Consider the following 17,757-nt stretch of genomic DNA (forward strand, 5'->3'; position numbering starts at 1 on the left):
TGGGCTGGGAAGAAAAATTTGGTCAGGGTTCTTGTTGCTGTGCACTGTCCAGGCACCTGTGTTGGGCAGTACATGTGATAGCCATGGCTCAGTGGGTAGCAAGGTCACGTTGGAGTCAGAAGGTTGTGAATTCTATAATATTACTTGTTTCTTTGGTATGTAAACTATTGTAGTCCTGTGAGACTTACAAGTAATATCAAATGGGTTTTTATTATAACTTAACTAGAACATATATAAGTATACATCTACTGCAGGAGCCACGCCAACTTGCATCTCACTCACATCCACAACTCTGTGGTCATGTGTGATGGAACATCACTTCCTCTGGTGATCTTCACTTACAGCTTCTTCAGGTGGTCCTTTTAAGGTCGTCCCACAACATCCCCCTTTTTTCCAAAGATAAAAACATATGTGCAATGTACAGTGTAACAGTTTGGACTAACTACAGACATGATTAAAACAAAACATTATTTACGAGTAAGCAAGTTTAACACTATCTAAAATATAGAGGAGGTTTGCTTATTCATCCTGATCTTGTTATTGTAAACCTCTTCCCAGAGCTGAGTCCATCTTGATGACTCCTCTAACACTCTGATGACTCGGAACTCTGGTTAACATGTTCTTCCTCTGTGCTTGTAGCCTCTGTACATTCATTTTCAGACTTTGTCTTTGAACGTGTCTGCAATGCCACAGGATTGTCATATGTAGTGTTGTCATACAGCTCCCTCACTTGACTTCAGTTCCGTCTGAGAATCACACCATTGTGTGTCTGGACCTCGTATGATCTGGCCTAGTCGCATATCCTAGCAACCTTGGCAGGATACCAAGTTCCCGATGCATGACTGAGGACTCTGACCTTCTGTCCTACTCGCAATTGAGCTCATTCTTGTTCAGTTTGGCTGTCATACGATGCCTTCATCTTCTCTTGTTTGAAAGATTAGAAAAATGATGACTCGCAACTTCACCAATCACTGACAATCCCTCTGGCCTCCGAGTACTTGCTACAATGAACTGAAGCCCCAGGAGGGACTCCTGGTCATATCACCTCTTCATGTCAAGATTCCCAGCCTTTGTGTCATCCTTTACATGGACCAACCCCAATACACTCGACTTGGATATTTTCTATCATCATCGGTGCGTTATTGACTTCATGTATTGTGACAATTCGTAGACCTCGGCATACAGAAATCCAGCGACAGCTGGTCCAGTTGTGCCTATGATATAAAACATTTGTGGTAGCCATCCGGAGCTCCCATAGCTACACTATAATGTTATCATTCCAATGCACTTGATTGGAGAAGCATTGTAGGCAGTCAGCCTCGCTGTGGTGGGTCATACCATAGATTCCCATTTCTTCAAGTAAATGTCCTTCAGCATCTGAATGGGCAGAATATTTGCACTTGCTCCAGTGTCAATTCTTACTCTGAGCTTATGCTTGCCATTCTTCTGAAGACATATAATTCTGAGTATGGCTAATGCCTCAGATTGCATAATAGGATTGACATGTTGATCCAAATTAACTATGTGAAATGCTTTCTCACTGTTCTCATTCTTCATCCGTGTCCTCTTGACAATCTCTCTGCCTACCTTATGTACCTGCTTGGGCTTTTGCTGTGTGTTGGTATACCTTTTGTTGCGTTTGCCATCCTGTCTTTCAGATGTTCTCTCTGCATCTGATCTGCCACCATTCCTGTGTGCAGTATCTGAGCTCGGCCGGCCTTGCCCAATGTCCTCACATGCCGCAAGCTTTACACGGGCCCTGGTATGCGAATTGGGTGAGTCAGGCCACATTTGCCACAAGGCTTAGCAGACTTCTGAGCCTTGGTTACCATACCAATTGTCGTAGCCACCCCCAATGTTTGTAGCTGTTGGCACCCAACCATGATGGTTTCAAATTTCCTTCCGTCATTGAGTAGTGCATTGACAGTGTGCCCTTTCTTCTTTTCTAGTAGGTTTTTTTGAAAGGCCTCTATTGGGGTAGGCGTGATTATTAGTTCTATAACCTGTTCCGACAATTCAATATCTGTGAAGTCACATTCTTGAGCTTTGTCTTGGCACCTTGCAATAAATTGGTCAATGAACTCATCTTCCCTTTGCTGGTAGGTCATAAGCTCAAGCCGATGTACTTGGAAATTTACCTTCACCTTGAGTTGCTCCTCCAGGAATCGCCATTGCTTGCTAGGGTCGTGATCCTCAGCTAACAATCCTGATGTGTTGATTCATTGCAGGCCCAGTTGGCCAGTGTGATCTTGTTTTTGATAGCTTGATTTTTTGGTTTGCTCACTTCTTGATCCAGTTCCATCTGTTGTTGAACTCATTTAAATTTAAACAAAATGTCAGATGCCTTCCAGTCTAAAACTGCATACCTGAAAGCCATTTTCTGGATGATCCTGCTGTTTTATAAATATAGGACCTTTTGCTTTCTGTTTACTTTTACAGACAGGTTTGTTTTTGCAGGCATGCCCATTTTAAGAGTGAGAGGACAGCAACTGCTTTTTGTTTACACAACTCAGTTTTTTTAAATCTGAGAAAACAGTTCTTCGTTTACATAGCTTGTTCAATTTTTTAAGCTCAGACAGCAGTATTTGTTTGTAGAGGGCTGAAGCTTGCACTACCGTCAGCTGCCATAGCCAGCCTTTTACATTGTGCAGGACCTTCAGTGGCATTGTTGAACTCTTACTGCTCTTTTTGGCTTAGGCTCCACCCATGAAGCAAAAAAAAAGTGGGACAGCTAAAGCAGTTATCACTGCACTACTTCTTTTCAAATTTTTTGGCCCACTGCCAGATTAGTTGAACAGTCCAATCTTCTGGCAAATTGCCTACAGTACGCACAGAGTTTCAACATCTCACGGGGTCCTGTCTGTGGTCCTAGCTCACTGCACTGTTGTGGGGTCTCTTGCTAACTGCCCTCCTGCAGGATCTTTAACTACTCCAGGTAGGCAATCGGCTGTTTCTTGTTCTCTCCTTGTGTGTTCTTCAGAGATCAAATGTTATCACCTTGTAATATTTGGTGGTTTTCAGAAGAAATATGTCCCAAACATTGTCACCATGTAATATTTGGTGGTGTTCAGAAAAAATATATCCCAAACGTGGTCACCATATAGTATTTCTTGTTCCTTTGGTTATGTGAACTATTGTAAAACTCACAGGACTAAAAGTAATATCCAAAGAACGGGTAGGGCTTTATTATAGCTTAATTGGAACAACGTAACTTAACTATAACTTCACAAACCACTGACCACCTCTATGCGCTTACCCATTGTCTCTTGAGACAAGGAGGCCAAAGAATAAGAACTAGAACATATAGATACACAGGTGCTGCAGGAGCCCCACCAACACACATCTTAATCTGTCAGGCCACACCCACAACTCCCTGGTCATGTGTGATACGACATCACTTCCTCTGGTGACCTCACTTACAACTTCTTAAGTTGGTCCTCTTAAGGTTGTCCCACAAGTTCAAGTCCCACTCCAGAGACTTAAGCACATAATGTAGGCTGACACTCCAGTGCAGTACTGCGGGAGTGCTGCACTGCCGGTGGTGTTGTCGTTTAGATGAGACATTAAACTGAGGCCCCATCTGCCCTCACAAGTAGCCCTGAAAGATCCCATGACACTATTTGGCAGAAGAGCAGGGAGCTCTCCTTGGTGTGCCAATATTGGGTGAAGCCAGGATTGGGTTTGACTGGGATGCCCACTCCCCATAATCAAGCTATCGATGTTGACCTGGGTGGGATACTGGAGGGTGTCTTGCAGCCATGGAACCACGCAGGAGAGATTGATCAGAATGGTACCAGGGATGAGAGAGTTTGTTATGTGGCAAGGCTAGAGAAGCTGGAATTTGTTTCCTGAGAGAAGGGGAGATTTAACAGAGGTATTCAAAATTATGAGGAGTTCTGATATAGCATATAGGGAGAAACTGTTCCCATTGGCAAAAAGGTCAGTTGCCAGAAGACAAGGATTTAAGATAATTAGCAAAAATTCCAAGGTGCAAATGAGGAGAATATTTTTTATATATCGAGTGTTATAATCTGGAATGCACTGTCTGAAAAAGTGGTGGAATCAGATTCAATAGTAATTTTCAAAAGGGAATTGGATATACACTTGAAAAGGAAAAATTTGCAGGACTATGGGGAAAGAGCGGGGTAGTGGGACTAAATGGATAGCTCTTTCAAAGAGCTGGTGCTGGTACAATGGGCCGAATGGTCCCCTTCTGTGCTGTATGATTCTATATTCTAGCATGAGCTGATGCCTCCAGGAGGTAAGGAGATAAAATGATAAGCAGAAAACACAAACTTGCCCAGAGCGACCATTTAATGCTTCCTACAGACTGGAAAAGAAATATTGGAAACCAGATTAACTGGCTGCTGTTTGGTGTCCAGAAACTGTCTGCCATCTAATCTTACAAAAACAAGTGTCCAGACTTCAAAGGTAACACATTGGCTGGAAAGTGCTTTGGAATGCCATGAGGATGGGCAAGTTGCTATATAAATGCAAACTCTTCCTTTGTGACAGTCATGAATAGGGCACAAAAGAGTCAAGCTGAATGGAATCTCCTTGCTGAGGCCCACTTCATTCAGGAGGATCCCTGAAAATTAAGATAATTTTGAAACTGGCACACATCACCACAGGCCATGGTACTTACCAGTGGAGTAAGCTCCCTTTTTAATAATTTCCTGTGAAATTATAGGGCCAATTTTAACATCCTCTGCTCAATGGAAACTGGGTGGTGGTGGAGTTAAAATGGAGGTGCTGGACAAACCACACTATTCCTGTTCCACTGCCATACTTCCTGAGGCACCCACGTGAATTAGGCAGGAGCTTCATGAATTCCTACACGTTGGAGTCCTACAATGTACCTTGAACACAAGAAAACAAAGAACACAAGAAATAGGAGCAGGAGTAGACCATATAGCCCATCGAGCCTGCTCTGCCATTCAAAATGATCGGGGCTGATATTAGGATTCAACTCCACTTTCTAGCACACTTGCCATACCCCTTGATTCCCTGATAGACCAAACATTTGTCTAGCCCAGCCTTCAATGTATTCAATGATGGACCATCCACAACCCTCTGGGGTAGAGAATTCCAAAGATTCATAACCCTTTAAGTGAAGTAATTTCTCCTCATCTCAGTCCTAAATTTTATAAATGTCATCTTGAGACTGTGCCCCTGTGTTTTAGAATCCCCGACCAGTGGAAATAATCTCTCAGTGTCTACCCTATCCACCAGCCCCTTCCGAATCTTATATGTTTCAATGAGATCGCCTCTCAGAATACAGGCCCAATTTAATGAGTCTCTTATCACAGGACAACCCCCTCATCCCAGGGACCAATCTAGTGAACCTTCACTGCACTGCCGCCAATGCAAGTATATCCTTTCTTAAATGTAGAGACCAAAACTGCACACAGTATTCCAGATGTGGTCTCACCAAAACCATGTACAATTGTAGCAATACTTCCTTATTCCTGTACTTTTATTCCCTTGCAATAAAGGCCAACATGCCATTTGCCTTCCTAATTGCTTGTTGTACCTGAATGTTAACTCTCTGTGTTCCTTGTTCAAACACACTCAAGTCAGTTTGAACATCAACACTTACAAGTTGCACACCTTTAAAAAAATATTCTGTTTTTCTATTCTTATGACCAAAGTGCATAACTTCACACTTCCCTTCATTATACCCCATCTTCCATCTTGCTGCCCACTCACATAACCTGTCTATATCTTTTTGCAGTCTCTCTGTATCCACCCCACAGCTTACCTTTCCATCTACTTTTATATTATCAGCAAAATTAGATACATTACTGTCTGTCTCTTCATCTAAGTCATTATGTAGATTGTAAATAGTCGAGGCCCCAGCACTGATCCTCGTGGCACTAAACTATTTACTGCCTGCCAACTTGAAAATACACAATTTATGCCCACTCACTTCCTGTCTGTTTGGATCCAAAGGCACTTTAATGTCCTCGGAGGTGGATCATTCATTAAAACCCAGTGGAACAGCAGAAGAGGCCTAAAAATGTATGTCCCCAATGACATTTTAACAGCCTACTGGATGGAATGTCTGCTGTTGGTGCTCTGCTCAATAAAACCCAGCAGAAGGGGATTGGAAATGCAAGTGCTGACATTATTTTTGTTGGGGTCAGAAGGAGCATGAGTGTTCACCTGGGCTTCACAAGAATAATCTGGGCCGCTGCTGGCCAGGCTCTGTCCCCTCCTGCGCGATTCCAAGTCCTTCCCTCACATTCCCAGGCTACTTTTATTCCAACCAAGTGAGCCTCCACGCTGCCCTGAGCTGCATCGGGATGCCAGTTGGGGATGTCCAGCTTGCCGCATGTATCTCAATGAGGCCCAACGCTCTACATGGACTGGGACACTTCGTTGGACTTCTCAGACAACTAGCTGACCAGTCCACTCCACTGACCAGCTGCTCAGATCTACCCTGGCTTGCCTAGGGATAAAACCTATTTAAAAAGGCATGGTCTGCACTTTTGGGAGTTTTTAGCCAAACTCAGCTCGTGATCTGAAATCTTCACTCAGTCTTCACCAAGCAGCAGCGGCCCTTTAAGAGTTCTCTAAACAGACTCAGCAGAGAAATCTTTAGCTACACCCGCAAAGCCAGATGTGGGACACATAGTAGAAAAACAAACATTCATTTAAATAGAAAGAGAACAGAATGCTTAATATGTTTGTGTGCATGTCATTAATTGAACCAAGTATAATGCGATGTTGTCCATCAAAGTTTACTGAACAGTGCTGCACACCCAATAGAAATCAATTCCAAATTCCTCATCATTGCCAAGCTCCTCACCAATTTCCAAGGACCATGTCAATCGGCTAGTTATTTAATACTCAAAGCAAGCACAAGAATTAAAGTTTTAAAAAAAGACTCGCATTTTACAATGCACATCTCAAAGTGCTTCACGCACAATGACATGCAGTGACTGTTGCTTTGCAGACAAATATGGCAGTCATTTTGTGTACATCAAGATCCACTAAACCCCAAGGAGATGAATGACTAGTTCATCTGCTTTTGATTTGTGTTAGTTGAGGGAGGAATTTTGGCCCAGGACATTGGAAGAACTCACTGTTCTTCTTTAAATAGCACCTGTGAATCTTTCACACCCACTTCTGCCACCAGTTTAATGTTTTGTGCAAACCATGTCACCTGCTCTCGAGTGTCAGGCTACATAATTTGCTCAAGTGCTGAAGTGAACAACGAAGTTAAAATAATATTTTATAGAAAACATGATGCAGATATCTCTGCTCTTCTGTGATTATACCCAGGTATATTAATACATCGCTACTGATTTGTTTAATTTAGGTGCTTCTTGATTAATAGGTCATATGCGGCTTAGGGACCTTTTAGAGCAGCCATGCCACTTCTTTTTTGCCCCTTCAGAGGTGTTTTGAGCTCCCTCCCAAAACCACTTGCTTGTATACAAGCCTCAGAATCTACCTCTTCTACTGCACTTTCAATCCCCTCCTGACCTTTTTTGTCTCTTGCTTTGGGTTCCCCACTTTTTTAAATGTTCTGGCACATTCCTCTTTGTCAGGGGCAATATAGAAATACAAGCTATTTTTGTAGTGGATGCCTGATGCACATCTGTGGTGCAGCCTCTAGTATCAAACAATACTTTTTTGATGACTATATAAAGCTGATTACAATTTTCGGTGGTGATGTTAAACGGTCAGTACTGTAGTTGATGTTAATTTGAAATCTGAGATTGATATTTTTTTTTATCAAAGGCATTAAGGGAGATAGGACAAAGGCATGGTACATGGAGTTAGGTCACAGATCAGCCATGATCTCACTGAACGTTGGAACAGGCTCAAGGGGTTAAATGGCCTCATCCTATTCCTTTGTTCTTATAAACAACCTTTTTTGCCCCATCTGCGATATCTTTATAATTAATAATCAAAAGTGTATATTAAGTGACTTTTCTGCTGGTATTGCTCATGATAGCGTCCAGGAAATTAACATTTGATTGTTGGAAATTCCAGGGCAATTGTGGGAGGGTTGGGAACCCTGGGTGGAAGGCTCTTGATCCTGCCGGCAGGAGGCCCAGTCCGTTTTGAGGGCCTGGCTTCATTATTGTGCTACTGGTGAGTTGCGGCCACCAAATGGGCACCTCCACTGCGACTCATTGAGCCCTGATCAGTATATTTAAAGCCAGACCTCACTGCGTCCTGTGGATGTCCCGCTCTCCTGCTTGAAGGACCAGGTTAACACTAGGACATGGAGGGAAGGCATTAGGATCAGAGGGGTTAAGTGGCTCTCCCCCCCCCCGCCCTTTTGACTGCCCCTCAACCCCTACCCTCTGGTTTCTGCCACATGAGGGGAGCTAAAAATCAGCCTATGATTCTATTTGTGTTTTGAGTAATATAGGCTGAGACTACAGTCCTCCATGTCATCAGCATAAGAAAGCAGAGCATAACAAAAGGCCATTCAGCTCATCACGCCAACTCCTTCCACAGCCTATGTTCAATGCCTGCTTTGGGATGTCCAGAGATTGTAAATACAAGATCTTCTTCTTCAGCCAATTTGGCCCGAGTAGCTGTAGTTGGTTGGAAATTTAACTGTCCTGTCTGTTCAGAAAAGAACTTGTACATACCTGGATTCATGCAGCTGCCTCTGCAAAACTAGAAAGTCGTACGTTTAAGCCAGAGAATGCTTGTTCTTTAAACATTTAAAGTAGGATCTGGTAGATTTACAAAGTGCTCAAATGCCCAATGATCTCCTAAACAAATTACAGTCCTGGTTTGAAAATGCAGTTGATTTATATTCCGCATGATCTCCTAACTGAAGTGGTGTGTGTGTGTGTGTGGTCAGCATCTTTCTATCGACGAAAGATGATGGACACGCAGCAAACAATCCATTTAGGTGGGGTGTTTTCTCTTGGTGCACCTTTGCTGATGGCTGTGAAGGCCATTCTTTGAAAGGCAGTTTCTGCCACAAGTGCTGCATGTGAAGCTGCGAAGGGATGCCGTGAGTTGTTGTTGGCACCTTTTGCCAAGCTGCTGTAGCCACCGGTTGTCATGGTGTTGCACACCAGTCCACAGGATGTGTCACCGTTTCCCTCTTTCACCAGCTAGTGACTCCCAGGTGCGATAGTTAGGGCCTTCATGTCAAGCTTGCAAGCGTCCTTGAAGCGGAGCTTTGGGCACCAATTTTCAAATCCTCTCTGGCCACAGGAGAGGTACCAGAGGACTGGAGGACAGCGAATGTGGTACCATTATTCAAGAAGGGTAGTAGGGATAAACCAGGTAATTACAGGCCGGTGAGTCTAACATCAGTGGTTGGGAGACTATTGGAAAAAATTCTGAGGGACAGGATTAATCTCCACTTGGAGAGGCAGGGATTAATCAGGGATAGTCAGCATGGCTTTGTCAGGGGGAGATCATGTCTAACAAACTTGACTGAATTTTTCAAGAAGGTGACTAGATGTGTCGATGAGGGTAAAGCAGTAGATGTAGTATACTTGGACTTCAGTAAGGCTTTCCATAAGGTCCCACTTGGGATATTGGTTAAGAAGGTAAGAGCCCATGGGATCCTGGGCAATTAGGCAAATTGGATCCAAAATTGGCTTAGTGGCAGGAGGCAGAGGGTAATGGTCGAGGGCTGTTTTTGCAATTGGAAGCCTGTGACAAGTGGTGTACCACAGGGATTGGTGCTGGGACCCTTGCTGTTTGTAGTGTACATTAATGATTTGGACGTGAATATAGGAGGTATGATAAGTAAGTTTGCAGATGCCATGAAAATTGGTGGTTTTCTAAATAGTGAGGAGGAAAGCCTTGGATTACAAGACGATATTGATGGGCTGGGAAGATGGGTAGAGCAGTGGCAAATGGAATTTAATCCTGAAAAGTGTGAGGTAATGCATTTTGGGAGGACTAACAAGGCAAAGGTATATATAATGGATGATAGGACCCTAGGAAGTACAGAAGGTCAGAAGGACCTTGGTGTACTTGCCCATAGATCACTGAAGGCAGCAGCACAGATAGATAAGGTGGCTAGGAAGGCATATGGGATACTTGCCTTTATTAGCCGAGGCATAGAATATAAGAGCAGGGAGGTTATGATGGAACTGTATAAAACGCTAGTTTGGCCACGGCTGGAGTACTGTGTACAGTTTTGGTCACCATACTATAGGAAGGATGTGATTGCACTGGAAAGGGTGCAGAGGAGATTCACCAGGATGTTGCCTGGGCTGGAGCATTTCATCTATGAAGAGAGACTGAAAAGGCTAGGGTTGTTTTCCTTAGAGCAGAGAAGGCTGAGGGGGGACCTGATTGAGGTGTACAAGATTATGAGGGGCATTGATAGATTAGATAAGAAGAAACCTTTTTCCCTTAGCGGAGGGGTCAAGAACCAGGGGGCATAGATTTAGGGTAAGGGGCAGGAGGTTTAGGGATGATTTGAGAAAACAATTTTCACCCAGAGGGTGGTTGGAATCTGGAACACTCTGCCTGATGAGGTGGTGGAGGCAGGAACCCTCATAACATTTAAGAAGTATTTAGATGAGCATTTGAAACGTCAGAGCATACAAGGCTACGGGCCAAGTGCAAGAATATGGGTTTGGATTGTTGGGTGCTGGATGGCTGGCACAGACACGATAGGCTGAAGGTCCTGTTCCTGTGCTGTATAACTCGATGACTTTATGACCCCACAGGTCGCCTGGCCCTGGCTACCTCACCGTCCAGAAGGTCCTTGGGTATGCGACCGTCTTCCATCCTGCAGACGTGTCCGATCCACCAAGGCAGCCTCTGTTTGATTAGTGCCAACACACCTGGGAGCTCTGCTTTTGTGAGGACTGCTGCATTTGTGCTATTGTTCTGCCAGGATATACCCATAATGCGTCGCAGACAGCAACGATGAAATACTATGAAACTAACTCTTCCAGAGTCTCAAGTGGCTTCGCTCCAGAGTTATGTTGTGCCTGGCTGTTGGTCTATACCGTTAGTTTAGCACTGATATGAAGCTGAAATTGTGCAGAGAATCCATTCTACTTATCCTTTTCATAACTGTAAAAATTTGGGGAGGGGAATGTTGTACATACAGTTTTTGTATATAAAGATCATGATCAATCTTCCAATTTTTGTTCATTTTTTTTTTACTTGCCAGCATCATTTTGGGATGGAAAGACACCAGAAGACTATACTGGTTTACAAAGACAATGTTTAAAGAAGGTTCCCAACTGTGAGCCCTTTCACTAACAGTTAAGCCTAAGTTTGGATAAGATGTCTCATGGGTCACATAATCCTGTAGTTGTTTATAGTTGAGTATCATTCCTAAGTTCATGTAGTTGTTTGAGGTAAATAAAGACCTTCGCCAGCCCAGTTACCCATTCAATGAGAAAAATGTTGGGCAGCAATTTCAAATGAGTTATTTATAATTAAAATCCATAAGTCTGCTGTTAGATTTTCTTTATAACCTATCACATTAACAATTTCACAGCTACCTCCAACTCCACTGGAGCTCAAAGATGTCAATAAAAAAGCATATCTACCATGTGTTAACTCTCTTTTGCATTGCTACGATTGAGGCGGGAGGAGTGCACTGTTCATCCTAGTCCCCATTCTCCACAGGTCACAATATATATTTAAATTTTCCCACTTACCAATACGGTCAATCATAGACTCTATTTTTATCCCAGAATAAAACACACTAATCAGGTTTCTTTAATAAAAACAAAAATACCAGTTTATTATAAAACAAGTGTTAACCAGTAATGAAGTAAAGCATAAACACACAGATTGAAACATTAAAGTTCCCTTTTTAACTTAGTCCCTCACACTCACACACACACATACACTGGTTATCTGGAAAAATAAAGAGATTTTTGTTTTTAGAGCTCTATTACAGACAAAAAACTTGGGCTGAATACTTGCTCATTCTTGAAACAGCAGATGAGATATGATGTTTTCCAAAACTGGCATACAGTCTGGCCTCCGAGTACACGCAGATGGGTCACTAGGATCTTTTTTAGAACAGTTCTTTTCAGGCGGTGTTGAGAATTAATTTAGCAGGCTTTTCTTCAAAGACAGGAGATTAGATGAGTTGACACAGTGGACTTCTCAGGGCCTTTTAGAGAGGTGCTGGAAAGCTGAGCTGGGTTGTGGCCTTCTCTCCTTCCTTGGTAATTCTCTTCTCTCCTTGGAAGTTCTCTCCCTTTTTGTACAGTTCAACTCCAACTCAAATTCAAATGTGAAACTGACAACAGGAGGTCAACCTTTTGACCTCCATCAATCTTGACCTATCACTTCTTTGTAAACAACGTCTCCAGGTGTCCAAAGTTCTCTGTTGTTTATTGAGCTGGAAGTCAGGTGATTTCCCAGAAAGGCTTGTTGTTGTTGCTGGAAGTCAGGTGGTTTCCCGGAAAGGCTTGTTTTCTTCATAAGACCTCTCAGTGCCCCTTTTAAAAAACATTTCCAGGGACTGTTTTTCAAAGTCAAGTGGCCTTTACATGACCCTCTTTGAAAACCCCAAAGTTTATCATTTCTTCAATCTTTCAAAAATGAATCCTCAAAAAATATATTTAAACCACATAGACATTTTTGTAACAGTATGTTCTGTCTCCAAAACCTACTTCCTGTTATCACATTCATCATCATCCTTTATCCACCTTAAATTATGGAAAATGTCTATGTAAACCTGTCACACTGTAATTACTCCCTCCACCCAGTGGTGGTGCTGCAGTTCTGTACTTTTACATCTCCAGCTCCTTAGCCTGTATGGTGAAGAAGTTCCTACGCTCCAACCAAATCTATTGCTCTGCTTTCCAAATTGCTGTCAGTTGTGTTATTTAACTGTAAATGATATCAAATCAAAGGCTTATATAAAAATAAGGACAGAATGTATGACTTTAAAATGGGGACTGAATTATGCCTGCATTCCTCAATCCAGTTATTCCCTACCCTGAAGACTACACGTGACCTGCCATGAAAAATTTTATGGAATATTAACGAGTATTTTGGACTGGAATTGATCAAGTAACTCAATTGTCTAGAGAGTCTGGTACCTTTTTTAAGTACAATTTTAATAAATATTATTTTCAGTACCTCATCGTCCCTGATATTCCAATACAGATAATTTGTACAATCCCTTCTTAATTAAAAAGAAAAGTATTGTATTTGTTTTTGTGGCAGGGAACATCCAATTCTTGGCAGTCCCGAGGAAGAAAATGTATCTGATCTTTGGGGTATTAAGAGATCAGTACAAACTAAGTTATAAACTCGAATGGTTCATCTCTGTAAATTCTAGCCTTATTCATGAATACTGTGCTTGAATCATTTGAGATCACTTTTGGTTTTGAATGTTCTTCATCTTTAAAGAACAATTGTGTAGGAGTACTAAAAGCACAGTATTCCTCTGCATGTGTGTGACTGGATTTCCCATGTCGCGCCACAGTGATATATAAGGCCAAAAGGACAAAAGGCCCCTTTGAGTTTGTGCAATCAATGACCCCCCTTCAACTGTATTGTGGTTTTGCCATTGTTTTAACATTGGTTTGGCAGCCTATTCTTGATGGATGTGAAAAATTGGAACTGCTAAATCTGGCCGAACAATGTTACCTGTGATAGGAACATGGAATAGGACATGATGCAGAAGCCAACATGGTAACTTTACTGATTAGCAAATAGTGACGTTGTCATTCTGGACTGGGTAATTGATTTGACAATAAGGACATCATAACAACATCAACAGCTTGTGCTTATAGAACACCTTTAATTTAGTAAAGCATCCCAAGGTGCTTGACAGGAGTGATCTCAGACACAAAATTGACACCAGGCCAAAGAAAGAGATATTAGGACAGGTGCCTAACAGATTTAAGGCCCTGAACCTACACCATGGGACATCAGTCTGTGAGCCAGAAATTTCTCTCCACTACCTTTGAGGAGGAAACTTGTCTTATTTCTAAATTTACACCTCAAGTGCTTTGAATGTAGCCAGCTCTGACATGGAGGAAATGCTCCAAACAGCTGCAAAGGAGATGATGTTCAGAAAACATAACGAATGACAGCTGTGGTGTAGAAAGGCGATGTAGTTTGCAAACCTATTTTATTTATTTTAAACGGGGTAACATCTCTGCTCAAATAGCGGAGTGCAGAACCTCGGACGAACAGATGGAATGTTCATACATTAGTATGTCTCGCTGTGATTTCAAAGCCATAGATAATGCATAAACCTTAAAATAACTTGCGTAATGACCTTAAATTATGGCATCATCATTCCTCAGATGGATCTGTTTAAATCTGGGAATCCAGCAAACAGTGGCTTACTCAACCCAATGTTCCCAGTGTTCATACACCTTGGGCCTCAGTAAATTTAGTAGCATGTCAACACTGAAATTGGTGCCAAAATCAAATTACATCACTCTGCCCTGAATTTCTTTCATTATTTCATCTCAGTTATGTACAAGGAGAGTAAAATATTCATTTTAATAATTGTCCTATTTCTTAAAAAATACATCAATTTCAGGTGGTCGGCACGTGCAGTTCTGACATGGGGGAATGTCTCCAAACAGTTCCAGAGGAGATTATATTGAAGAAATATAATGACTAAGAGCTGTGGAGTGAAAAGGTAACCTGGTTTACAAACCTATTTAGACACATTCAAGATCACAAAAGAATTAGGGGGGTGAGGAAGACCATTCAGTCCATATTACTTTCATCCATTCGGAGAGATCCTAGCATTCCCTGATTGCAACAGCCAATTTTTTCTTAACCAATTCCAGGGTTTTGGATTCCCCTGCTCTATCTGGAAGTTTATTTAATATGTTAATCACACCATGCGTGAAAAGGTAATTTCAGATATCAGTCCTAAAATTTCTTTTTATTAGTTTGAATGCATATCGCCTAGTTCTACTGCTGCAATTTCGTTTAAAGTTATGTTACTGATTAATCCTTCAAATGTAAGACATCCATCAAAACCAATTTACATTTTTAAACTTAAATAAAGCCAGCGCTGATCCTAACACGTGGGAATTAACACACTCTGTCTCTATGCTTTTGTGGAAAGACTGCAGTTAACCATGAGATACGACTTCACAAACAGGCTGCGTGACTGGTGGTTTTGAAAGACACCTTCACCTAGATTGCAGGCAGTTAGGAGGAGACACAGGACAGCAGAGCCCCATTCCCAGGCAACAGAACCTGGATGTTGGCTTTCAAATTCAGTGACCTGACTGCTGCTTTGAAGAGACTATTTTAAGATCTGCACAGGCTTCATTCCAAAGGCTTTGAATCCCTCCTCACAATTGTTTAAAGCACTCCATGTCCTCACATAGCAACATCAGTGATTTCTCCATATTTCCGACACGCCAACTTGTGCATCCTCATTTTCACATGGCACCTACCCAACAGTGATGCTGGGAATGCTCAAAACTAATTAGGCATATGGTGATAGATTTAAGATCTTGCAGCAAAACTGCACAAAAATACATACATGTTAAACACCCAACCAGACAACAACTTGCATTTATATAGCACCTATAAGGTGCTTCACACTTAGTCACAGAAAGAGATATTAGGACAGGTAAGAGGAAAGTTTTAAAGAGCATCTTAAAGGAGGAGAGAGAGGTAAAGAGGCAGAGAGGTTTAAGGAGGGAATTCCAGAGTTAATGAGTTATTAGTCTCGTGTTCCACTTAAGGATATTTTTAATGGATTTGGCTTTGAGATGTAGGTGGAAGGGGAGGTGGAGCATTGGATTTTAGAATATAGATGATATTTAAAATAGGTACCAAGCAGAAATTTTCCTTTCCAGTGGTCCAGTATTCACTCACTCACACACACACACACATATATATATATATATATACACACACACAGATCTCTCTCTCTCTTTCTCTCCCTTTAGTAAATAAATGGCTGCATAAATTTGTATCTCCATTCTATCCTTTTTTACAAGAAGTTTGAATTCCCACCATTATCACCTGCCTTTTGTCCAAATAAGGATGCAACCAAAGACTAGGCTGAGTGCACACATTTATGGACTCACCTTAGCCAAACAACCAATATACATGTTCCAATCGTCATTTGAAATGGATCAGCCCAACGTGCAAAAGGAGAATTCAATTTCTCTATTTACGCTACATGGGAATCAAAAAATTCCAGGACTATTCCGGATATGATCAGATTCAATAATCCATATTCTCATTTTTAATTTGGTACAAGAAGACTAGTATCCACAAATAACAATAGTTTCTCTCTTCTGCAAATATGATTAGAATCCAGCAGCCAAACACGTCTGTTGTGAAAAGTGATGCACTCTCTCCTCCAGACAATGTGGGAACTGAGCCAGATCTGTCTACTTCCCAGGCAATGTTTACCTCCTGTGGCCTTGATTAAAAGCAGCTTTGGAAGGATGACCTGTACCATGCTCAAGAAGTTGGTAGCGGCGACATAACAAACGCTGACAATGAAGACAGACCCCTTCAGTGTTGTAGCCACAATATATATGACAAGGGCAAGAGAATATGAGGAGCTGAGACAGAAGGATAGACCCAAAGGGCAAGGATTTCTGCAAAGTCGCCCTGGGCCAATGTGTTTTTTTGAATGATAATTTTCTTTGGTCCATTGACTGGAGATATGAATTTGTATTTTTTTTAAAGACATTTTTAAAAGACATTTAAAACAGGATGACTGAGAGCAGCTTAAGATGATGACCTAGTTTGCTATGCTGTTACCTACATTGCAAAGGACTATGAGGAGAGAGACGAAATGTCTGCTCAGTCTCCAGCAAGAACCGAGACCTAGGAAATTTAAAGGAACTACCTGTTCTTTCAGCAAGTGGAGAAATACTGCTAACTGCTATGCTTGAATGACTGAGTGACTGTCATGTGACAATCCCCTCCTCATCTGTGTTTTTAAGCTGGTATTTTCTCTGCAGCAGAGGAGAAGCAACTGGACTCTGACATGAGCAGACCCTAAGTGGGGTTCCCGCTTTCTCTCTCTCTCTCTCTCCATTCCAGCTTGAAATCTTTCAAATCCTGGTTGTTGACTGACCACCTTTGCATATTCTGGCTACAATCAGAAACCCTGTTGGAGGAAATCATCTGCATTGCTATCTCCAAGAGACTCACTGAACCAGTCATCATCTGCTTCAAATTGAGAGTTTCTACAGGTATTTAAAAAGGAAAAGAGTAAGTAAAGTGAGTATTGTTCTTCTAGAGAGTGAGAATGGGGAATTAATAGTAGATAATAAGGAAATGGAGGATGAAATGAGCAAATATTTTGCTTCTGTCTTCACTATAGAGGATGCAAAAAACATTCCAGTAATAGCTGCAAATCAGGAGGTGGAAGGAAGAGAGGAACTTGGTGAAATTACAATCACCAGGGAAGCGACACTGATCAAACTGATGGAGCTGTGGGCTGACAAGTGCTTGAGTCCTGATGTGCTTCATCCTAGGGTCTTAAAAGAGGTGGCTAATGAGGTGATAGATGCGTTGGTGTTAATTTTTCAAAATTCGCTAGATTCTGGAAAGGTTCCATCAGACTGGAAAATAGCAAAAAAAAAATACCTCTATTCAAGAAGTGGAGGGGAACTGTCATCAGTTCCGATGAAGGGTCACTGACCCGAAACGTTAGCTCTGCTTCTCTTTCCACAGATGCTGCCAGACCTGCTGAGTGGTTCCAGCATTTCTTGTTTTTATTTCAAACACTCTGTGGCTAGTTCAAAAAACCCTGGAACAGCCAGTTAGTCATGTGACCAGCTGGTCTAACCAATCCTGGACTGTATCACTTTACCAGTCTCT

Source organism: Heterodontus francisci, chromosome 36 (assembly GCF_036365525.1).
Source record: "Heterodontus francisci isolate sHetFra1 chromosome 36, sHetFra1.hap1, whole genome shotgun sequence".
NCBI classification, from domain to species: domain Eukaryota; kingdom Metazoa; phylum Chordata; class Chondrichthyes; order Heterodontiformes; family Heterodontidae; genus Heterodontus; species Heterodontus francisci.